The sequence below is a fragment of the Lissotriton helveticus genome, chromosome 8, assembly GCF_964261635.1.
Source record: "Lissotriton helveticus chromosome 8, aLisHel1.1, whole genome shotgun sequence".
NCBI classification, from domain to species: Eukaryota; Metazoa; Chordata; class Amphibia; order Caudata; family Salamandridae; genus Lissotriton; species Lissotriton helveticus.
In genome coordinates, this window is record NC_136069.1 from 433,908,552 (window position 1) to 433,926,185 (window position 17,634).

The following is a 17,634-nucleotide window of genomic DNA, read 5'->3' on the forward strand; positions in this document are numbered from 1 at the left end:
AGCTAACCTCCTGATCTTAATGTCATTCATTATCAATCCTAGGAACGGGAATGCAGCACCTATTACATCTCCAACTACTTCTGCTGCACCCAGCCCTCGCTTCCATCTAGTTGATATTTCTTTCTTAGGCGTATCTAAATTCTCAACATGATATATTTTAGGGAAGACAACAGCCAGATAGCATGATCCGTACCAATTATCTGGTAACTTCACATAGGCATATCTTCCACATACAAAATATACATTTGGTATTGCTTGCATCCCTTTCATGAAGTTCTTAGAGTAGTACTCCAATTGAAAGGCATGTTCACAATTTACTTGTCCTACATAAACGTTTTCATAATAGGAGTAACTCCTGTGAATGCACAGTTTCCCCCGTTTCTCCTTATCCAAAGCAATTGGACCAATACTACCTTTTCGTTGTTGTGCCCTTTCCTCCTTGGTCCAATCTGTTTCTCCTTGTCCTGATGCCTTCAATACCTTCTGCTTCCTGTATCTAGTATCTACCTGTGCTATAAACTTTTTCTCAACTTCTGATATTTGACAAGTCAGATTGTTTATTCGAGCATGTGAAGTATCTAACGTTCTCCATGGAATAAACCATTTGTGTAATCTGTCTTCGCTTTTGTAGTAGTCCCATTTGTTCAAATGCTTGAAATTCGGAACCTCTGGCAATGTCGAGTCGAAATTCGAGAAGTAATACTCAAATCCGTCTCGTCCATAAAACATACTTAACAATAAACTGCACGTTATCCCATATGTCAACGGGAGATGATGGTATTTGATACCCTCCTCCACCGAAATTGGTAATTGCATACAGACATAGCAATCCTTTACCTCCATGGCATCAACATATTCATAAAGCAACTTAGCATAAGCATTTGACTTGTAATTTCCCTGTGACTCATCCATGTGTAACCTTTTTACTTCTGCATCTAACAACGCTTTGTCTTTCTCATTGATGTTTCCCTTCTCCTTAATAATGGTAGTTCTCGGTGTTGACACTCCCTTATCCTCCTTAACTGTGGTTCCATCCCCTTCGTGTCCCGCTAGGAATGAAACAGTTACCACTAAAATTATAAGAGAAACCACTACTCCTAAAAATGTAACAGCTATACATTTTGCCCTGCGGTTCGGGTTGCCAGCCTCCATGTTCTCAAACAGTGTAGTTTTCGACTTTTTTTTCCAGCATTCACTTCCTCTTCTTTTCAAACAAAGTCTTTCTCTCTTGCAATGTCTTTCTTGGAACACTTGGAAGCTTGACAATTTATTTCCGCAAAACAATTCAAAGTCCAGTAAAAATAGACAACCCTAGCCCTTCTCCATCCACTAAAATGAAACCCCTATCACTTTTCTTCTTCCACTCGGCGCTAGGTTATCTTGCAACAAGTTTTTACAATTTCTTTTCAACAGTCTTATTTTCGTCTGAAGTTATATATGGTTCAAGGAGTGACACTACATCCTCATAAATGTCCATACGAAGAAACATTCCCTCAAGTTCTGGGCAATTCTTGCAACAACACGGGAATTCAACTGTCTCTAGGATTATTCTCCTTATTTCACTCTGGACCAGGGGACGAACAAAATGAAGAGTTAATGTCTTTTCAATCTCCACTCCTGGTACTATCAGTTCTACATCCACAGTTACAAAGGGGTTCGTTCTAATCAAGATCACTTTCTTCACCTTTCCAGTTCTGCGCCCCTTTGAAGACATTCACAATATGGTATTAGTCCACAACAATAAGCGCTCCTAGCATTTCTACTACTCGCTCAAGCATTTCCAAACGAAGAAGAGTTCCCTCCAATATTGGATATCGTGAACAGCAAACTGGAAACTCAACTGTCTCTAAAAGCAATTTTCTTATTCCACTCAGGAGAGCAGGATGAACGATGTTGAGTGTCAGCAACCTTTCGGTCTCCGCTCCTGGCAGTAGAAACTTTATTTGCACTGTGATGATCGGGTCAGTTCTGATCAGTTCCACTTCCCTGATCCTCCCTGTTCTGTGTCTCCCAGACATCTGCAACAAGGTAGGTCCAGTCGGGAGTAGAGTATCTTCTGCTAGGCACTCGCACCCTACTTGATCTTCTAAGACCCTCCTCGGCTTGATCCTGGATATCTTCTTCTGGATCTGAGTCTTCGGATATAGGAGTAAGCGTTTCTTCCTGGGCCGACCTCAAACTTAGCCTTCTTCTCCTTGTTGGCCAAGTGGCAGCTCCAAGCCTTATTCTCCTATTCCTTGTCCTCCCACTTGGTTCTTGATCGCTCCGATACGGATCTGAGTCTGAGTCGTATTCACTTCTGCTCTCTCCTTCAGTTGCGTCTTCTGTCTCACTGCCGTCCTGCCTTCGCTCTTCTTCTGAATCCGATGCGTTCCCAACTTCTTCCGACACCTCCTCAGCTGCCTCAATCCCTTCTTGCGACTCTTCTTCCACTTCCGGGCTTTCGTCTGGGATGGGAGCTGTTCCTTCTAGAGGTGCTGGAACTCTTCTAGTATGGGATGCATGGATCCAATTTGGCAGCCCCCCGCACTTCACCGCGGTGTTCGTGATCAGGATTACCTGAAAGGGCCCACGCCAGCGAACATCTAGGCAGTTCTTCCGGACGTGCTTTTTAACCAAGACCCAGTCCCCTGGGTTCAGGTCATGACACAGGTTCCTCGCTGCTGGAACTTCAGCCGCATGCACCTGAAGGGACACAGAATGGATGGCGTCAGACAGTCCTTTACAATAATCCAAGATCAGATCATCTGTAATATTCAATAGAGCAGTAGTTGGAACTGTAGGAAGTCTCATGGCCCTCCCCATCAGGATCTCGTGGGGAGAGAGACCTGTCCTCCTGTCAGGGGTGCTGCGCATGCTCATGAGCACCAATGGAAGAGCATCTGGCCAACTCAAGGATGTGGATGCCACTACTTTAGCCAATCTATTCTTCAAAGTGCCATTCACTTGTTCCACAATTCCTGAAGCTTCTGGTCGATAACTACAATGCAGCTTTTGATCGATATTCAGTGTGGAGCACAACATCTTCACTATTTCGCTGTTAAAATGTTTTCCTCTGTCCGATTCCAAAGAGGCAGGCACCCCGAAGCGCGGTATCAACTCCCTGAGCAACAATTTAGCCACTGTGAGTGTATCGCACCTACGTGTAGGGTACGCTTCAACCCATCTGGAAAATACGCATACAATCACCAACACATACCGAAGGCGATTGACTCTTGGCATTTCAATGAAATCTAGTTGCATTCTATTGAAAGGCCCCCCCGACCTCCCAATGTGACTCAGTGTGACTGGTGTTCGTTTGCCTACGTTCAGTTGTTGGCAGGTAACACATCGCTTACATACTGATTCTGCTGCTATTCTGAATTTCGGGCAATACCAAGTCTGCCTAAAAACTCTCATCATAGCATCCCTTCCTAGATGTACTGGACCATGTATTTCTCTCGCCATGGGATTAGCTAATTCTTCAGGTAACACAGCTCTCCCATCTGCTGAAACCCAAAAATCCATTTCACTTCGCACACAGCCTGCTATTTCCCATGCCTTTTTCTCTGTTTCAGGTGCGTTCTCCTGCATTATCCTTAAATCCTCCCAAGTGTCTACAGTTTCTAACATCATACTTAATTCAGTCTTTTCTTCTGCACCTTCTATTTCCACCTTTGAGAAAGAATAACTTTGTTCCGCACAATAGCGTGCGACTTCATCAGCATATCTATTACCTTGTGACACAAAATCTGTATTCTTAGTATGAGCTACACACTTCACTACTGCAATGTCAACAGGACCTTGTAATGCTTCTATCAGCAATCGCACAAATTCTCCATTTCGAATGGGCGAACCAGAGGAGGTCATGTAACCCCTCTGAGACCACAACTGCCCGAAATCATGAACCACACCGAAACCATATTGGCTGTCCGTGTAGATGGTGACTCTCTTTCCGTTTCCTGCTATGCAGGCACGAGTTAGGGCAATAATCTCTGCTACCTGTGCGGAATGTACTCCTTCCAGGCAAGCGGCTTCCACAACTCCAGTAATGGTACAAACAGCATAAGCTGCTCTCAACCGACCAGTATCGTCTCTTAAACATGAGCCATCAACAAAGTAAATTTCATCGGGGTCAGACAATGGCTCATCCACAATATCTGGTCTGGGTTTCGTGCATAGTTCAGTCACATCAAGGCAATCGTGGTCTTCACATCCTTCGCCTTCTATTACAGTAGGTAATGGCATCAAAGTAGCAGGATTCAAGACAGAGCATCTCCTGAGAGTCACATTCTCTGCGGCAAGTATAACTTGCTCGTAGCGCGTGAGCCTACTATTGGTCAGATGCTGCGTCTTCGTCCTGGTCATCAACAATTCAACTGAATGTGGTACATATACCACTACTGGATGTCCCATCACAATACTTTCGCTCCTTTCAATGCTGACACCCGTTGCAGCAACGGATTTGAGACATCCGGGCAACGCTGCGGCTACTGGATCTAATGTAGCCGAAAAGTATGCAACTGGTCTACGGGCATTACCGTGGGTCTGTGCCAAGACTGACAAAGCACATCCCTCTCTCTCACAGCAATAGAGTGAAAACGACTTTTCATAATCTGGCATTCCCAGAGCCGGAGCACGACATAAATCGTCTCTCAGCTGTAAAAACGCCACCAGACATTCTTCATCCCATGGTACCGGATCACTCACCTCCTTGTGCGTCAGTTTCTGTAAGGGCTTTGCTTTCAGTGAAAAGTTAACTATCCACTGTCGGCAGTAACCCACCATTCCTAAGAACATTCTAACTTCTCTCTGTGTTGTAGGCGCATTCATTTTCATTATCGCCTCAATCCTCTCTGGGGACACCTTACGTTTCCCTTTTTCTAACCTGTGCCCTAGATACTGTACTTCTGTCAAACAATACTGTAACTTGCTCGGAGATACCTTATGTCCATTTTCAGCTAAATGATTCAGTAAGGCAATTGAATCTACTTTACAAGCTTCCTCTGTTTCTGACGCAACAAGTAGGTCATCTATGTACTGTACCAGAACCGAGTTCTGTGGCAGTACTAGATTCTCAAGATTCTTTTTCAACAACTGATTAAAGATGGATGGGCTGTCTGTGAATCCTTGTGGGATTCGACACCATGTTAAAACGCGATCTTCCATTTTAAACGCAAAAAGGTACCTGCTCTCTTCATCCAATGGGATTGAAAAGAAAGCCTGACAAAGATCTATCACTGTGAACCATTCTCCAATGTTGAACGTCTTCCCCAAGTGTATGATGAAGGCACCTAAACCTATTCTGAAAAGCCCGTACCGCCTCATCTCCTCCGTTCCCCCAGAGACGGGACATTTCCTCACATTCTACAATCTTAGTATTTTGTTCCGGCTGTTCTCTCTGATTTGTAGGACATGCATCCCCTCTATTCTCTTGACTTTGGCCTTCCCGGCTCTGACTACTCTCGCTGGCCCCACAATGAGATACTGTCCCGTTTCCCCTGCTTTCCCACTCTGGTTCCGTTCTTGTCCTGTTACTCGGAGATACTATGGACCCGTCCCATTCCCTCAAATCAGCTCTTAACTCTGAAAAAGATCTTGGCCGCGGTCCCCTTAGATCCATTGGTCCTCTCGGACCTCCCTGTTCTGAATTGGGACCGACAGTTGTGTCTAATGGGGTGTTCCACGTTACCGAACCTGGTAATTGTTTCCATGCATTCGTCACATTATTCCTCCTTTCCATCTCAACCCTTTCCCTATCCAATTGCCTTTGTTGTTCCCCTCTATCTCTCTCAGAATTATAGATCGAAACTATGGGTCCTATGGTAACAGGCACTTGAAGAGCGTCTGGCAATCCCACAGACTCAACCCTTTCTGTGGTTGGCGTTTTCTGCACCACAAACCTTCCCACTACACTCTGTACAGTGTTGTTTGGAGGTGTTTCTCCGCCTTTGTTAGGTGTCCATTCCGATATAGGGAGTGGTGTATATCCCTCTATCTCATTCCCATCTTCCCTTGCGAGCCCTCTATCTTCTATCAATCCCACTCTCGGAGGTGGTCTATCCATTAACAATCTGTTTATCAGATTGTCCTCCGACTCGCTTTCCTCGTCTTCCTCCATGAGGTTTCCTCCTCCTGACACCTCCCTCATCGGATACATCTTCTCCACCTCAATAGTCTGTACCCTCCAACGCTTTTCCTCCTCATCCCATTTGGAATCTCGCACTGCCCTTACCGATCGCGTCAGCCTTTGTTGACGCCTGTTCAAATTTCGGTCGTGTGCAGCCTTAATCCATGCATTAAGTGCCTCAAACTGTGTTGGTCTAGGTGAGGGTTTCGATGAGGACATGGTTGCTTTTAGCCGATGTAACACCTCTAACTTAAACGTTCCATACTTCGGGAACTGCATTTCCTCATTTCCTTCCGTAAGCTTATTCCAAGCCCCAATCCACAATATCGTATGCAGCCCCACATTCGTTGCCATATAATGAGCTGGCGTACCCTCTGGGGGAGCCTCTTCCCCGTAATAATGTTCACTTCCTTTACGTTTAAAAATCCCTTTCAAACACTTAAAACACTTCATGATTTCTCTTTTCTCCGCGTTTGTTTACTTCCTGATGATATTCCACCAATCTCAGCGCTGTTCTCACTAACTGGCCTATCCGTACGCGACTTTCCTCCGACGTCACTCTAGCCGCCCAACCAGAGCGCGGCTCTAGCTAACGTCACACCAACCGCTCAATCACAGCGCGGCTCTAGCCGACGTCACCCGTCCTCCTTCGCAGCAGTTCCCCTCCTTTCTCAGCTCGTCTCCTCGGTCATGCACGCATCCCATTCATACTCTGAAAAATGATTACTTCCGTCCAAGCGATCACCTTTCTTTGACTGTACGCCCACAGTCTTTCTGTAGTTGTCACCTTAACTTGGCGAAATGTCTTTCCGATTACTTCCAGACAATCGCCTTCTCCGATAGGTTACTCACACACAGTAACTTTCGACCAGCGTCCGTTACTCATACACTCACTCTTACACTCCCCCTATCTTGGATCCACGGCGGTCAATGGTACCTCGTGACCTCCGTACTATGGTCGACAACTACCCTGGATGTTCGATACACCCAAAACCACTTAAGCTCTGGCCTGAATTTAAGATTTCACCAGTTAACCCGTTTACCAGGTTACCAGTTTACCAGGTTGCGCGCGCTCACAACCTTCTCTCTTTCACACTACAGGCATTCAACTCCGCAAGACATTACAATACAAATACAACACAAAACACCGCAATCTGTTCACGCATGACCCTTTTTATACTCACTCTCCGATACTGCTGCTTTTCTCGCACCGTCTGCACCTTTCGGCACACGATTCTTCCGCTGCTCGTCTCTCGACGTCTCGGGCCTTGGGGTAAACTAACCTCTCTAGATTACCTTCCTCAAGAAGATAACCATCCTCACTCTGCTACCAACTGCTAACGCGGGATTACTGGTTACTAATTATCTTACCAAATCCCATTTCCTGTCGACTGAATCGTTGGTACCTGTCTTGAGTAAAAGGTAATCTCACAATAAAGCAATCAATTTAAGAACTTACACCACTCTAAATGACCACTGACCAAAATTAAGTTTTAAAGATTTAATATAAAGTCAAAGATAACTGAAGATACAAACTTCTCAAAATGAGATTAAGAAGGTAAATCGGTATCACTATAAACATGAATCTTTTGAATAATCTGAGTCTGAAGAACAAAATAATGAGTACAATTTCTAATAACATGAGCGTTGCCAAAATGAATACAAGTTGCAACCTCAAAGTCATTACAGAAAAGAAAAATTAAGGTTAGTCTGTCCCTACACTACACTAAATGACATCCCTACTTAACAAGATCTTTACCCTCTAGGTGTCAGCCGTGGTGATTTCCTAAGAAGATCACGCACTTCTCTTTGTCTCTTCTCTGATAATGGGTCTCTCCTGATCAGCCTATCTGCCTACCCATCCGCTTCCTTAGGCTCCCAAAATCATCTGCTCTGCTCTCCTCCCGGGTCACTTTCCCTAATACCAAATCACATTTCCAATAGAAACGCCCCTTGGGACGCCCCTCACGTGGTACATCTTTGCGCGGTAAAACTCCATGATGGTACTCTTGAAGACCCTCGTTATAGTTGACCTTGGTTCCCAGGCTCCTTCTTCCGTGCGCTGATACCCCCTGAAATTCCTGGAAACTCCTACAGGCCTGCGCAAGGCGCCACTGAACAAAGTCCCTTTCATTCGAGCTGATTAGGACCCTCGCACCTGCATACAGCTCGTCCTGCAGTGGGCCTCAAATTCCAGACTTCACCATATCTTAGGCCATAAAACACTCTCAGAGCTCCATACTGGACACCTCACGACCTCTCCTCTAACGAGCACATGACGATTTAAACTACATGACATTATCTGTTCTGGCCTACTTGATTTACATGCAGCAGGTTCCTGCACTCTTAAAACGTTAACTTGATTTAAACAGCAAACATTCTTAACTAGCATACGTTTCTAAAATAACACATCTATAAAGCATATACTTTTAACCCTAAGTTCAATAGTACATTTTGAAAGAACCATGTCAACCTTATTTCACATTATTTTAGCAGCACGTTCAGGTTTGCTGTGAATTGCCCTAAGGCCTACACAAAATACTGGAATCCAAAGTTACATTTAATTCGGACATGACTCTTTTTAACATGAGAACATGAGGTTTTCACATATAATCCAACATTTCTACATTTAATCTCACACTGTTATAATTATTGTTACTCTACTTAACATTCTATTCATTTTACTACTGAATATAAACCACTCTGTATATTTCACTCCTGGATATAAAATACTCGTGTGCAAAACATGTTTAAACTAACTACGTGCTTGTAAATATGGCGTACTTATACATTTTTTTTCAAACTTGTGCTCTCTCAGTGTTTGCGTTTTTTCCTTTCCATATTGGGGCGGCCCTCACACTCTGTTAATCTGCTCCACCTCTGCAGCACACACAGCGCTACCTCAACTTTGGGTGCAGCCAGTGCGCCACTTTCAGGCTCCCAACCCGCCATGGACGAGGGAAAGGAGGACAAGGAAGGATCCGTGAACCTCCCAGAGGCGTGGGTCAGAAGGTGATTCAACTAAAAAGTTTACACATGGAAGAGTTTTGCATGGATATCAGAAATGTTTTATTCATACTAATTGCCCAGCGCGGACTGGGCACTAAATTCAATTATATTTATTTTTGCCTGCTCTGCATTGCCCTTGTAACGGTAGGAAAACCAACTGCCGTGGGACTGAGGCCCTTGTTTTATCTCCTCTTCTCCATGGCACTTCTGTTCTTTGTTTGCCTCTCCCTCTCTGTAATACACACGGTAGCCCTGTTCTTTTTTTGTCGTTTTCATCTGCTCCAAGGCGGGTTTCTCCTACCCCACCAAACTTTTGTTCTCTCTTTTTTTGCCATTCAGCTGCTATAATGCCGGCAACCTTCAGAGAATGCGCACTCTACACGAAGCCAAGCCCATGCACGCTGGCTGTGAGGTCTCTTAAAGCAGGCACAGCGAACTGGAACCAGATAGATGGGTTTCATAATAATGTGCTCTCCTTCCTCCCACCCGCAAGTCCAGTGCTTGAGGTGAGAGAGACAGAGCTTCACTCAGCCTCACACCGCAGTCACTCCTGACCTTTTTATATCTCCAATACGTCAACCCACACCTTACCCATTCACTTCTACATACGCATGGACTCCCAGGTCACTGCTGTTCTTCCAGACACTCTTTCCCCATCCGAGAGACAAGTCAAGTGACATATCTCAGCTACTTGACAGCTACTCTACCTCATCCTCCCATACTAACCAGTATGTCCAATCTTCCAGGCTCTTCTTCCCTCCCATATCCCCAGCTGTCCCAACTCACATGCACTTTACCCCTTATTATGCCACCACACCGATAGGTGCTTCTGCAGTCTCTCATAGCCTCCTGGTGGCATTCTCGTCTACCACTGAAAAGGTTAACACTCAAACCAACCTTGTGTGAACATCTGAAGGGAATACAGTACCTGCACCTAACCTTATGGCAAAAAAAGACTGAGCTGGGTAATAAGTGTGGCACTATGAAAACTCCATTGTTCATAATATAATAGGGCGACTGGGCTTGTGCGACTGATGCATTTTTTGCATAATATATTTAACGAATGTGCCATATAATCCATCTTCTGCTACATAATCTGCAGACCAAGAAAACTGCTTCTACCTCAAACATTTCAAAGGTTACTAAAAACTCAGCAACACAGGTCGCTGCTCAGTGGCAAGCCCTTTGAAAAACTTCACTGGCCACCTTTATGTTCCTTATTACTATATGTGGGCATTAAAACGAAGTGCAACCAATGCTCAGACAGTGCTAACAAAACTAACAAGCCTTTGCAATGCAATATGTCTCGCATTTGCACGAGTTGGAGCTGTTGGCATTGTAAATGACAATGCCTTTTATTCTTGTGTTTTGAAAACCTGCAAGTGGTGTGTAAACACGCACTTTGTACTTCTAGTCCTTGCTTATGAGAAGCAAGGCTGGCAGTGAAAGAGGAGCAGTTACTGCCAACCTTGCTTCTCGTAAACAAAGGTTATATGTACAAAGTGCATCTTTACGTGCAACTTGCAAGTTTTAAAAACACATGAATAAAATACATTGTCATTTACAATGCCAACAGCTCAAATTCTCCCAAATGCGAGACCTATTGCATTGCAAATGCTTGGTTGAATGTGCCTCTATGCAACGTGTCCAGCTACTACTTGGGAAACCCATGGTTCAGGGCCAACTATAATTAAAATCTATACAGGGCATAGAACCATACCTTTCCCTGTTACCCAACAAATAGGACATATTTGCGGTGGTTTGAATCAGGTTCAATTTGTAACATCACCTCCTAGCCTCCACGAGTGGCTGGTCCAGTACAGGCATCTTAGGGCACTGTGGGTGCGACAATGTCTCCCCGCTGGATACTCTACATTTTGTATTGTTGTGTAAATATTTTAGTGTCCCCAGGAAGAGTTCTCTTCTTACAATTTTGAAAGCTATGGATTTGTGCAAGCTCACCCGGCACTTACGTATCTGCAGGTACTGCCTAATAGGCACACTCTTTCTGCTGTTTCAAGTTTTTTGCATGCTGCCGTAAGGTGCTCTAAGCTGGATTCATTTTGTTGCGGCCTCAGTGCCTGATTTGTTTTCTGTATTTTAATGCTGTTTTTTTATCCTTTTTAAATCTTTTAAATTGACATATGAATGTATTTATGGTTGTATGTTCTTTAATGATTGTATTTACAATCGAATAAAGATTTGCATGATGTTATATATACAGAATCACTTCCTTGTTTAGGCAGAGTAACACTCCACTGACATTGTGGAGTTACCGCCTGTCAATTCCAGGTCAGCTGTTTCCTGTGTACCAACACAAGGGATATCCAGCTTTACACCAAGATGGGCAGCATGATGACACTGACCCACAGGTAAGGTGGAGTTAGTCTACCCTGGCAGGGATTTGGCAGATCACCCAGCCTAGGCCAAAATAGGTTAGGGACTGCTAGGTAGGAGTATAACTTCACACAGTAAGTATAAGCCTCCATATATTCACTGTCTTAGCACAATGGTGGACATTTTCATATGTTTCACTGTACTTGTGATGCTAATTACTCATCTATTTCATTCTACTAATTATCACAGCACACGCATTTTATGCAAGAATCACAACGCTTGAATGAATATAGAAAAGGCTTGCTGAGTATTGCTTGTGTACTTCTTTGGATAAGCATGCAAGTGCAACAAAACGTTTCTAGATCCGTTATCATGATTTCCTTGGGGATCAAGGTTAGCATGTTCTAAGGTTGCACACACATTTGTTGGCTTTTTAAGGTTAGGGGTACAGATGGTGCACTGTGGCTAGTAGGGACATATGCCAACATATCCTGAGGGTGTGCACAGAATCTGTCTGGCACATTTCTGACATTTATGTTGTCCAACAAATGTACAGTTTTACCGAGGGAGGTACTATTCGTATGACAGAACTATCAACTGGTAGTGTCGGGCAATGTTTCCCTTGTGAAACCTGCACTTGGAGTACTAGCTCAGTGTAAAAAATGGTGTACATAATGTTGATGACAAACATTTCACCATAATTAGCAGAATTTAAATATAAGTCCTTGTTGGAAGCCAGAGTCCCTGTCCCGCACCACTGTCACCAAATGCGAGACCCGGGACTCCTCACTCAATGTTAGGCCAAGTAAGGACAGCGTTTGAGATAGCCCTGCTCACCCTCTTAGTAGCTTGGCACGAGCAGCCAGGCCTATCTCCAAGGCACGAGTGTACAGTATGTGCAACCACACTCACAGAAACCCACTGGTGACACCACAAATGGAGTTTGATAAAACGAGTATAAACTTTATATAAAAAGATATACAATCAGACCACACAATACAAAAGCCAAAATATAATAAAGGGTAATTTTCATCCCAGCTGGCTGGTAGATTCAAATGCCAACCACTGATTTCAAAATGCTATGCTGGTCGTAATGCTAGAATCATACACGTTGCAATGAACAAACAATAATGCGCTGCGTAACGATACAATCCTGTGCTGGGCAAAGGATAAATAATACAATGCGTAACGATACACCCTGGCACCTTGCAATGGGAGAAATAATGCAATGCGTACTGCTACAATCATGTACTGTGCAATGAAGGAATAATGCAATGCGTCACACCCCAATCACGTAATTTGCAATGAAGAAATAATGGAATGTGCACCACTACAATCATGTATTTTGCAATACAGAAATAATGCAATGCGGGGGGGGCGCTAGAGGGCGCACGGGCTGAATGGCCGCACTTCAGTGAGGCTCCAGCAGCCTGGCATTCTTATCCTGCATTGCTCCTTCATTTCTGCTCCCACCCGCCTAAAAATTCCCACGGAGGAGCGACAGGAGACACTGCACACTCGGTGCAAGTTTGGGACCTCTACCGCCTGTGGTCACGGAGATAGCACCGGTTGACTGGAGAGCCGGGGTACGTGCTAACAGAGTGAAGCCAGGCGGCGGCTGCAGAAACCACGCAAGCCCGGGGATCACCACGAGGCGTGCAGGCCTGCAGGGCACAGGCGGGCAGCGCTACTCTTCTCGGTGACGGAGACGGACACTGGCTGGCATAGGAGGGAGTACTGGTAAGGGGAGTTCGGCGAGTGGGAATGGCGACGTATGAGGAGGGCTCCTGAACCCCTTTGAAGCTGCTCTACCCCGGTGGCCTCCGCTCTTCATTTTCGACAGGCGCGAGCGCATAGCGCTGCAATCGGCCTGCTGCTGCTCCCCCCCCTGAGGGCATTCCGAACCCCGGCCTGCCTATGCTCCTTATCTGTGCGGACAAACCTGAGATCCCTACTCCTGCCTTCCCTCCGGGTTTTGCGCTGCGGAGGCAGGCGCACCCCGAGGTGCCAATCATCTTGTGAAAGGCCTTGGGGCGCTACTTGTTGCCGGTTCCTGGGACCTAGCGGTGACACGTTTGGCTCGAGTGCCTGGAGCCCTATAAACGATATTTGCCCTGCTCCTTGCTTCACTGCCCTTGGACCCCCACAGTGTCTGTCTGCCGGATCTGCGCTGTTATTCTTGAGGCCCGAGAGGAGCTTTGCACCTAAGAGATAGCGCCTCATCCACAGTACACAAGACTCTTCACTTCACATTTCGTCAGCCACGGGGTGCGTAGCACTGGAAAGCGCCCCTTCTCCTTGCCACCATGGGGAAACCAGATAACAGGCAACCCAAGCTACAGTTTGAACCTGCGACGCAAAAGAAAACGACTAGACAAACGGGCGACGGCAGGCAGCCTCAGAGCCCGGCGGCGGAGGCTTCCACCTCGGCCCACACAGCCCCCGACATCGCCACGATGCTGCAGGAGATGCACCAGGGCTTTGCCACAGTGGTAGACAAAGTGCATAGGTTGTCCGCTAGAATGGATGGCATAGCCCAGAAAATAGACGTCCACGAGGAGCGTATTACGGAGGTGGAGCGCCGAATATCAGAAAATGATGACACCACGGCGGCGCATACTACGCGACTTTCAAGAATGGATAATGTGCTGCGGGTGATTGCCGCCAAAAATGAGGAGTTGGAAGTGAGGAGCAGACGGAACAACATACGCGTCACAGGCATTCCAGAATCGACCAACACCGGGAAGATGGAGTTATACATTGAAAAGCTACTTACAGCAGCAGTCGGAGAGGAAGCTCTCTCGAACCAATTTATTGTGGAACGCGCCCACCGCTCGCTTGGTCCCCAGCCCAAGCCTGGTACCCCACGCGGCCCATTATTGCGCGCTTGCTCAACTATCGGGATCGAGATGCGGCGTTGCGAGCGGCCAGGGCAAACCAGAACCTTTCATATGATGGAGTGCCCTTCTCTATATATCCTGATTTCACCCCGGTAGTTCAGGAGCAGCGGAAGAAGTTCCTTGCTGTTAAGAGAAAACTTCGCGACATGAACATTGATTATGCACTGTTGTACCCGGCCAAACTGCGAGTAACCCATCAAGGCACGCAACATTTCTTTCTCAATCCCCAACAGGTTGAAGAGTATATTAAAACTTTGCATAAAAGAGATAAGCGACCTGCGGAAGCTGAAGGGCTACAGGATTCTGGTTCTGAATGACTGATCACCGGTCCTGTATTGTTTTGAATTTCTGATCTGCTGAAACATCAATGCTCTCTTACTACATGGCGGAGGATATCATGGTGTGCGGTGGTTACAACTGGCTCCTGGGGTCCCGAAGGCGGGTGCTGGACTGCAGGTGGTAATGTATGCCAGGCCCCCACCCTCCCTACTCCTTCTCCCTTCCGGACAAAGACGCTAAGTGAGGACTTCCAGGGAGCGGGAGGAATGGGGGTGGTAGGAAGTGCACCTCTGATGGCCCCTATTGGGTATACCCCAAAGACCTTGACTTTTGTTCTTTTACTGTTTCACTTTTTTGGTTACCGTGTGGGTGGGGGGCGGACGTGGGATGCTGGCGAGTTGGGGACGCTTCAGTGGGAGGGGGGTGGCGGGCGAGAGACTGTGCGTGAGGGGAATGTAACTGGCGTACTGTGGCTCACCTTTGTGACGCCGGATGGATGGGGGGTCGATGGCGAGATGTTTGATGCCACTGGTAATTCTACACGCAGTGTACGTTCGTTGGGGTTTCTTGGGGGGGGGAGGGGGGAGATCGAATTGGTGAACCTGTTTGTTTTTGGATCACAATTTGTGAGAAAGGTATCAAACTTGTTGAGTTTCAGTTCATGACTTGTGCACTAGTTCTCGTAAGATTGCTTCGATGTCACGCTGAGAGGCGGCTGGCTGGCGGCCAAGAGAGAGGTGGGACTGTTTTGAGATATATGAAATGTGAGTTACTAACACGCAGTGCTGGTATTGGGGGAGGTGCTCCCGGGAGGCGGCTCCCATTCCCCCTGGGTATTGGAAAGTGGGCGAGATTTAAGTTGGTTATGCACTCTATTGATAGGGATTACGCCTTGTTGGATGTCTTGATTCCTAATATATGTATCCAACTGCACCCATGGGGGACACACACCTGAATGTGCTCACGTGGAACGTGAGAGGGCTCGGGGACCACAGAAAGAGAAGACAGATACTGGGATACCTGGATCGCCATAAAATCCATATTGCTTTCCTACAGGAAACGCATTTTGCACCTACTAGACCACACTCCTTTGGTAGCAGGTGGGCCTCGTATACTGCCTTCTCCTCATATTCCTCCTATGCACGTGGTACAGCTATTCTGATCAAAAAGAAAACGCCCTTTCTACCTAGCAGGCTCACGTACTGACCCTCAGGGGAGATACTGCTTAATGTGGGGTAGGCTGGGACGTGTGACGGTGACGCTCGCCTGTTGTTACGGACCCAATGTAGATGATCCGCAATACTTCACCGCCTTGTGGGCAGCGATAGTTGAGACAGGGTCACAACACATAATATGGGGGGGTGATTTTAACTTGACCTTGAAACCCGCCTTGGACAGATCACACCCCGCCCCACATCATTACACGAATGGGAGGGAAGTCCTCAGTGCGACTGTTGACGACAACCATCTTATAGATGCATGGCGTTCTCACTGTGGGACGAGGGGGGAAGGCACTCACTTTACCGCGCAGGCAAAATCATGGGCCAGACTTGACTACATTCTCCTGGCGCCCCTCCTCTACACGTCACTGATACACGCGGCGCACCTCCCCAGAACATATTCTGATCATTCTCCGGTTCTTATTACATTGAAAGGTGCTGAATTGGGCCCCCCTGTTACAGCATAGCGCATGCAACCCTCGATGCTCCTAGATGTGGCATTTCAGGAAGAACTTAGAGAGGAATGTCTAGACTTCTTTAAACGCAATAAGGACTCCGGTTGTGATGTTGAAACTATATGGGAGGCATTCAAAGTCACGCTTAGAGGCTTCTGCATTTCGAAGGGCTCAGGGGTATTTAAGAACATACTGAACAGATTGAGGGCCCTGGAAACAGACCTTAGGCGAGCAGAAGAGGCCCTTAGAGCGAACCTGGGTGGGGACGTTTTGGCTGAGATACGGGAAAAGATCTCGGAGTACACAGGTGAGGCTGCCCGTGAGGTGAAATTCAGACACAAACACTGGGTGGCACGACGTTATGGCGAGGGCGAGAGACCTGGGAAGGCTCTGGCCACTACAGTTAAACTTTGCGCTCGCCCACTGTCATACTTGAGTTGGAGACTGCTGAAGGGTTGTTACTTAGAGATTCCACGCAAATACTTAATGAGTTTGTAAGACACTATAGTGCACTTTACACATCGAACAGTACGGGGGAGCTGACACTGGAAGATTACCTGGCAGATGTATCGTTGGGATGGCTGAGCGACTCCCAACGGGCGTTCTTAAGTGCCCCATTTGAACTGGAGGAAGTCAGGGAAGCCATCATGAATATGCGATCGGGCAAAGCCACTGGGCTAGATGGCATCCCCATAGAATTTTATAAGACGTATATAGATTTCATGGCGCCGGTTCTGCGTGAAGTATATGAGGATGCGCTGGAGGTTGGTCACCTTCCCGCTTCCATGAGAACTGCTCTCATCACGTCCCTGCTTAAGCCTGGGAAGCCTGCTTCCCACTGCGATTCCTATAGACCCTTGTCGCTATGTACTTGCGACATGAAGATCCTCGCTAAATTGATTGCGACGCGCATAAGTCTCCTACTACCGAACCTCATACTTCCGGATCAAGCTGGGTTTGTCCCAGGCAGAGCGACGTCACACAACCTCCGCACCTTCTTCTCGTCTATGATTCTGTCCATGAGGACTTGCCAATGGCGGCCATCTTCTTGGATGCCACTAAGGCGTTCGACTCCCTCGAGTGGGATTATGTATTCCGTGTGCTTGAGCGTATGGGCTTTCCTAATATTTTCATCTCCTGGATCAGGTTGCTGTATACACGTCCGGTAGCCAGAGTGCTTATTAACGGGCAGTTATCCCCAGAATTCCCTGTATCCAGGGGGACTAGGCAGGGTTGCCCCCTATCCCCGCTCCTGTTTGCCATAGCCACGGAACCCCTCGCTGCTAAACTTCGCCAACATCATCGGGATCGCGCCCTACGGTGTT

General features: G+C 46.7%; 1 long non-coding RNA gene across 1 annotated transcript in view; it reads left to right on the forward strand.

Moving 5' to 3' along the window:
* Positions 1–17,634, forward strand: part of LOC144771671 (uncharacterized) — a 115,373-nt gene that overhangs the window by 55,316 nt on the left and 42,423 nt on the right. The window contains exon 2 of the long non-coding RNA XR_013599422.1: positions 8,996–9,121. This is a non-coding gene — a long non-coding RNA (uncharacterized LOC144771671). The remainder of the gene's footprint in view (positions 1–8,995; positions 9,122–17,634) is intronic.